The 6,177-nt window shown below is 43.8% G+C and overlaps 1 pseudogene; it reads left to right on the forward strand.

The window, feature by feature from the left end:
* The first annotated feature begins 4,572 nt into the window (after positions 1 to 4,572).
* Positions 4,573 to 5,740, forward strand: LOC116893288 (annotated as a pseudogene).
* Positions 5,741 to 6,177: the final 437 nt, after the last annotated feature.

Here is a 6,177-nt window from a genome sequence, read left to right on the forward strand (position 1 = left end):
CATCCTCCTGAGGCCGACTGTTTCCATTCTTTCTGCTGGCCCTCAGGGCTTCAGTACTCCCCCCCCCACCCAATACCAGATCATGTTCCTCTCTACCCCCACCCCCATTCCCTTTCCCTCTCTTGTCCCTCCCCCCTCCCTCCTCCCCCCTTGTGGTTGCTCTGTTCTCCCTCCCAAGTGGGACTGAGGTGTCCTTACTTGAGCCCTTCAGCTTGTTGACCTTTTTGAGTTCTATGGACTGTATCTTGGATATTCTGTACTTTTTTACTTTTGCTGCCTAATATCCACTTATTAGTGAGAATATAGTGTGCATGTCCTTTTAGGTCTGAGTTACCTCACTCAGGATATTTTCTAGTTCCATCCATTTGCCTGCAAAACTCAGGATGTCCTCGTTCTTAATAGCTGAGTAGTATTCCATTGTGTAAATGAAAAACATTTTCTGAATCCATTCTTCTGTCCTGGGACATCTGGGTTGTTGTGACTATATTTCTTACACTAATAAACATGTCACTAGTCACAGTTAGAAATTCTAGGTGGCTAGTGAAAAGTATCAGTTATAATTGGGCTTAAATACATGCTCTATTTTGTACTACTTCCATTTTGTACTACTATATTAAGTATGTCATGAGAGTTTAATATGTACAAATATCACAAAGGCTCTTTCAATGGAACATAATACCATAATGACTTTCTAAATATTATGATGCTTTTTGATGTTAAGGAGATTTTTATTAGAGTCTTTTGGGTATTATTCTGTGTATGATTGCAGAATAAATATGTATTCATTATAATACATAATAAAAAATATAAAATTTTTATATGCCCATGTAATTGTCTTGAAGTTTTATATATGCCTGTACTCATCATATGCACAATTTTGTTTATTGAATTGGGGACCTTTCCCAGTTCTATGGTTACTTTGTAACTGGAACTCACTCTATAATCAAGTTTGTAATGTATTCCTTTTTGGGATTCATATGATTTAAAACTTCTTTTTCACAGTAACTTATTATTCAAGTGCATACCAGTTGTAAGAATTAGGAACAGTCACACGTGTGTTGTCGTCCACAAAGCAGAGCAGAATTAACTTAAAGCAATTGTGGAAATGATGTCAACATACACATTTCACATGTTTGGGCAAGTTAGATGAAGCACTAAAGTGAATTTAATCAATCAGAATAAACAGACCAAGAGCCTTGTCAAAGTCATAAAGAAATGCTGAGTTGATAACTGCAGTAGTTAGGAATTCAAAGCTACCCTCAGCTACAGAGCAGGAAACTGCTTTCATGTACTTGATAAACCCTGTCTCAAAAAAAAAAAAAATCAAACAAAAGAATAAGTGAATAACCTACTCTCCTGCTTGAGCAGTCATTGTACTTTGAAAAATTCCTTCTCTTCCTATGATATGTCTATTTTCTCATGGATGAAGCATTGCAGAGTATGTTTCAAGTAATTACAAATAATTCTTCTCTGTTAAAGTGCTTGATCTGAGTCCCAAGTTTTACCTGCCACATTAACTTTCTTACCGTATGTCAATGGTACACTCACAGGCACTCTACAGTGGGTACAAGATCATGGTGACAAAATACTGCCTAAGTATCATCCTCCAACTGTTGCTTTAGCTGCCCTGGAAATGTTATTTCGTGTGAAGAACTCTCTGTGGCATCATCTTAAACCTTTACAGTTACACAGATCTCCATTTTAACATTTTAGGTGGGGCTAACTCAAACTGATAATGAGTTTGAGTCAAACAGATGGTATTACACATTCATTCATCAAACACCATGGAACAGCTATCTTGAATTAAGCAATGAAGGAACTACTGCCGAGCCTGACCTCTCCCATCAAAAAGACTGCAATCCAGTGACTAGAAAGAGATGGTGAAAATGAACTGTACCAGTCACACCTTGAACAGTTATTGACAAAGAAGGATGATGCAAATGGAACAAAGAAATCACCAGCCTAGGGCATGGGGGCAAATTCATGGTTTTATTAAGAATCAGGGTATCTCTTTCTAAGATTAGTGAGATAAAGGAAACCAAAGAGGTAGCTAGGAACATATCGGAGTTGAGAGAATACTGGGATAATAGAACCACTAATGCAAAGTCCCCTGAGGATGCTAGACCATTCCAGGATGCAGTCAGAAGACTGGAGCGAACATTACTGGTGGTGTGTGAGAGAGGTTGGGCTTTGAGGTAATCATACTGTCAGTGCTATAATAAAAAGCAGTAATATGAGCATTAAAAAACCACAGACCAGCTGAATCCTGGGCGCACACAGGGCCACACAGAAAATAAGCACACTGTTCAATATATGGAGTTGAAATTATACAAACCAAAGACCAGGAACAAGAGGTGCTGCTCCTTGCTTCCTAGTGAGTAGGGTTGGGGGTCACCATTCCCTGAAATTCAGATAATCATGGTATGGTGAGCTAATACAATTACAAAATATTAATTAAACCACAGTAATGACAGAATTCCAAAGCAACAACCTATAACTGTAGAACAGAAAATCGAAACAGCAGATCCTGCCATCCAACTTTCACAAGTGAAATCGAGCCACCCAGGCATCTGGGAGCAACAGAGGACAGATGACTCAGGGTCAGAGCAGGGTCCCAGGTGGAGAATCCAGAATAGCATTAGAGGAAATCTCATAAACAGAGACAGGGAGAGGGGAGGGGAGGAGGGGAGAGGGAGGAGGGAGAGGGGAGGGAGGGAGGGGGGAGGGGAGAGGGAGGAGGGGGGGGGGAGGGGGGGGAGAGGGGAGGAGGGGGAGGGGAGAGGGGAGAGGGGAGGGGTGGAAGGATGGGGAGGGAGGGGAGAGGAAGGATGGGGAGGGAGAGGGAAATGGAGAAGGAGAAGGAGAGGGAGAGGGAGAGGGAGAGAGACCTCACCTGGAAACTGGGAATCTCAGCTAAGAGGCAAGCTCCATTGGTTCACTCTCCCTCCTAAAGTATCCTAGGGCATGTTTTCTGATGGCTGGTGTCACACATGTTCAAGCTAGCTCAGTAAACAAGCTTCAACCCATCCCAAACCAGCAGCCTCAAAGATGCAAGCAAGCAAGGTCTTCAGTCCTGTACCTTTCATAGTCCACCTGACAAGGTATTCACGTATCTGCTCATAATTATTTTCAAAGCTTGAAATGTTAAAACTTTCACGCCTATAGAGGAAATTCTACTTTATGTGACTTTGAATTTTAGACCCCATTAAACCTGTGGCTATATATGAGTATTCAGAAAGGAACTCATCTCATTCTTGAATACACTTTAAAGCACATTTAAACAAACTGGCATAATCCTCATGTTTAGAATTAAGTGTCTCACTCTGCTGCTGTACTCAGTATAGATCATGCCCCAGTGTGAGGGATGCTAGAGGTGAGGCAGGAGTGGGTGAGTTGGTGGAGGAGCACCCTCCAAGAGGCAAAGGGGAAGAGGAGACGGGGGACAGGATAGGGGGTTTGTGAATGGGAAACCAGGAAGGGGATATCATTTGAAATTTAAACACAGAAAGTGATTGATAAAACAAATGTACGCTGTAGATAAAATATGCAGATGTTTCTAAGGATGTTTTCTGTTGGTGAAGTTACTTACAGTCCTTTAGAAGGAGTGGATTAGCTTAGCTCTTAGCCACTTTTCTACCTGGCTGATTTAAAGATATAACTAACTTCCATGACTCTAAAATGTTAAGACAGTGGCTCATTTATCCTGGGAAGCTCCAGTGACAATAGAAAATCCACCTGCTGTGGGGGACATGTGCACATAGCTGTAGAGAGGAGACGGATTTGGATTAACTCACTCAGCATTCTTCAATAACCCATGGCTCCAACTGGACCTGTGGAGCGGACAGCAGGAACTCCTTGAAGGGAGCAGGACTGCAAATAAATGACTTACTTTTTCAGTCTGTGACCCTTGATAAATGGCCAATGGTCATCCCCCAGTTACTGCTTTAGTTAATGTTGAGTTACATCTATTCCAGTTGTCCCTGTAGATCATGGACCCTTCCTGTCATCATGTTTCCATATATTAGTGGGAGAAATTATCAATAAGCTGCAGATTATGAGAATCCCTTCCTGCTGGAGGACTCCATATACAAAGGAGATAACAGTCATCAAGACAACCAATGGATTTCTACATTACAGATATTTAGGCACAAAATATTATTGGGGGCCCTGGCTTGAGCTTCAAATGACTTCCTCTGATTATATTAACCATCCAAAGTGAGCCCTAGGTAACAAAAAAAAAAAGGTACTTCCTTAATTAAATCCTAAAGACACATTGTTTGGCTTGCAAGACATAACCGATGCCCACCCCCTCCATGTGATATAACAATGAGAGATTCACACACTCAACAAATAAATATTCTACAGATTGAATCCCAGGGAAAGTGTAGGAAGTTTCTCATTCTTTCTGGATGGAATAGTAATCCACTTCTCCTGAAATGCTGGGGTTGAAACCTTGAGCAGAAGCAGCACTGAGATGGTCAAAAAGGTCTGTAGTGACTTAGCTCTTGTGCTTGCCCAGCCACTGCAAGCAAGGGGAGGGACGGGAGCTGGACGCATGGCCCTGTGCTGGGTAGGGTCACAGCCGCCATGGATAGTGACGACAAGGTGGTGGAGGAAGCCATGGAAGGTCACCTGGACAATGATGGATACCACATGGGTTCTGCACTGTCACCTACTCCTCCACAGACAGATTTGAGGACAACTTTGTGCATGGAGAAAAGAATGGACGTGGGAAATTCTTCTTTGACAGCAACACACTGGAGGGATACTATGTGGATGACACCCTGCAGGGCCAGAGCGTTTACACCCATGAGGATGGAGGTGTTCTGCAAGGCCCCTATGTGGATGGGGAGCTAAAGGGCCAGCCCAGGAGTACGACACCGACGGGAGGCTAATCTTCAAGGGACAGTACAAAGACAACATTCAACACGGAATGTGTTGGATCCATTACCCAGATGGAGGCAGTCTCGTCAGAGAAGTCAACCAAGATGGGAAGATGACGGGGAAAAGATAGCCTACATGTACCCTGATCAGAGGACTGTGCTCTATGGGAAGTTCATTGATGGAGAGATGCTGGAAGGGAAACTGGCCACCCTCATGCCCACAGAAGGGAAGCCACACTTTGAACTGAGGTCGGGAAGTTCCGTGTTCCACTTTGATAAATCGACTTCCTCTTGCATCTCGAGCGATGCCCTCCTTCCAGACGCTTAGGAGTCCGAGAGGGTTTATGCTGCCGACTCTCTCATCTCCAGTGCCGGAGAAGGACTGTTTTCCAAGGTAGCAGTGGGACCCAATACTGTCATGTCATTTTAGAACGGAGTCCGAATTACACACCAAGAGGTTGACAGCAGGGATTGGGCCCTAAACGGGAACACCCTCTCCCTGGATGAGGAAACAGTCATTGATGTGCCTGAGCCCTAGAACCACGTGTCCAAGTACTATGCCTCCTTGGGACACAAGGTGAATCACTTCTTTACTCCAAACTGCATCTATGACATATTTGTCCACCCCCGTTTTGGGCCCATCAAGTGCATCTGCACCTTTCAAGCTGTGGAGGCTGAGGAGGAGTTGACTGTTGCCTATGGCTATGACCACAGCCCCCCTGGGGAAGAGTGGGCCCGAAGCCTCCGAGTGATATGAGATGGAGCTGAAGGCCTTCCAGGCTACCCAGCAAAAGTTTCGGCCCTGGGTTCCAGAGACCTGGAATAGAATTTGGGATCTATGCACAACATTTATTTGACAACGGGACAACCAAGGACTGTTCATGCTGTGACTTCACATCCTGGTCACCCTGCATTAGCAATGACTCCTCTCACCCACTAACTAGGTTTGACTATATTACTCATACCAGATTTAAAATTGGCTAGCCTTACAACAAAACCCTACCGAGAGGGACTGTCGAACTGTGTGACAGCATGATGTCCTTTGATGGTTGAAGTCTAAATCTGGACCACGTTCAGAGAGATACCAAATGATTAGGCTGAAAAAGGGAAATGGGGTTCTTGGTCTTTTTTTTTTTTTTTTTTTTGGTCAATGGGGTTTTTTTTCCCATGATGCTTTTCTCTACGGCCAGTGGAAATGGTGCTCAGTCACCCTTGCACGTTGCCAACCGTGGGGCAGGAAGCAATTACGTCTTTATATACATGTAGGGTCACTTGCCTTTTAACCTTTGATCTG

Source organism: Rattus rattus, chromosome 2 (genome assembly GCF_011064425.1).
Source record: "Rattus rattus isolate New Zealand chromosome 2, Rrattus_CSIRO_v1, whole genome shotgun sequence".
Taxonomy (NCBI): Eukaryota; Metazoa; Chordata; class Mammalia; order Rodentia; family Muridae; genus Rattus; species Rattus rattus.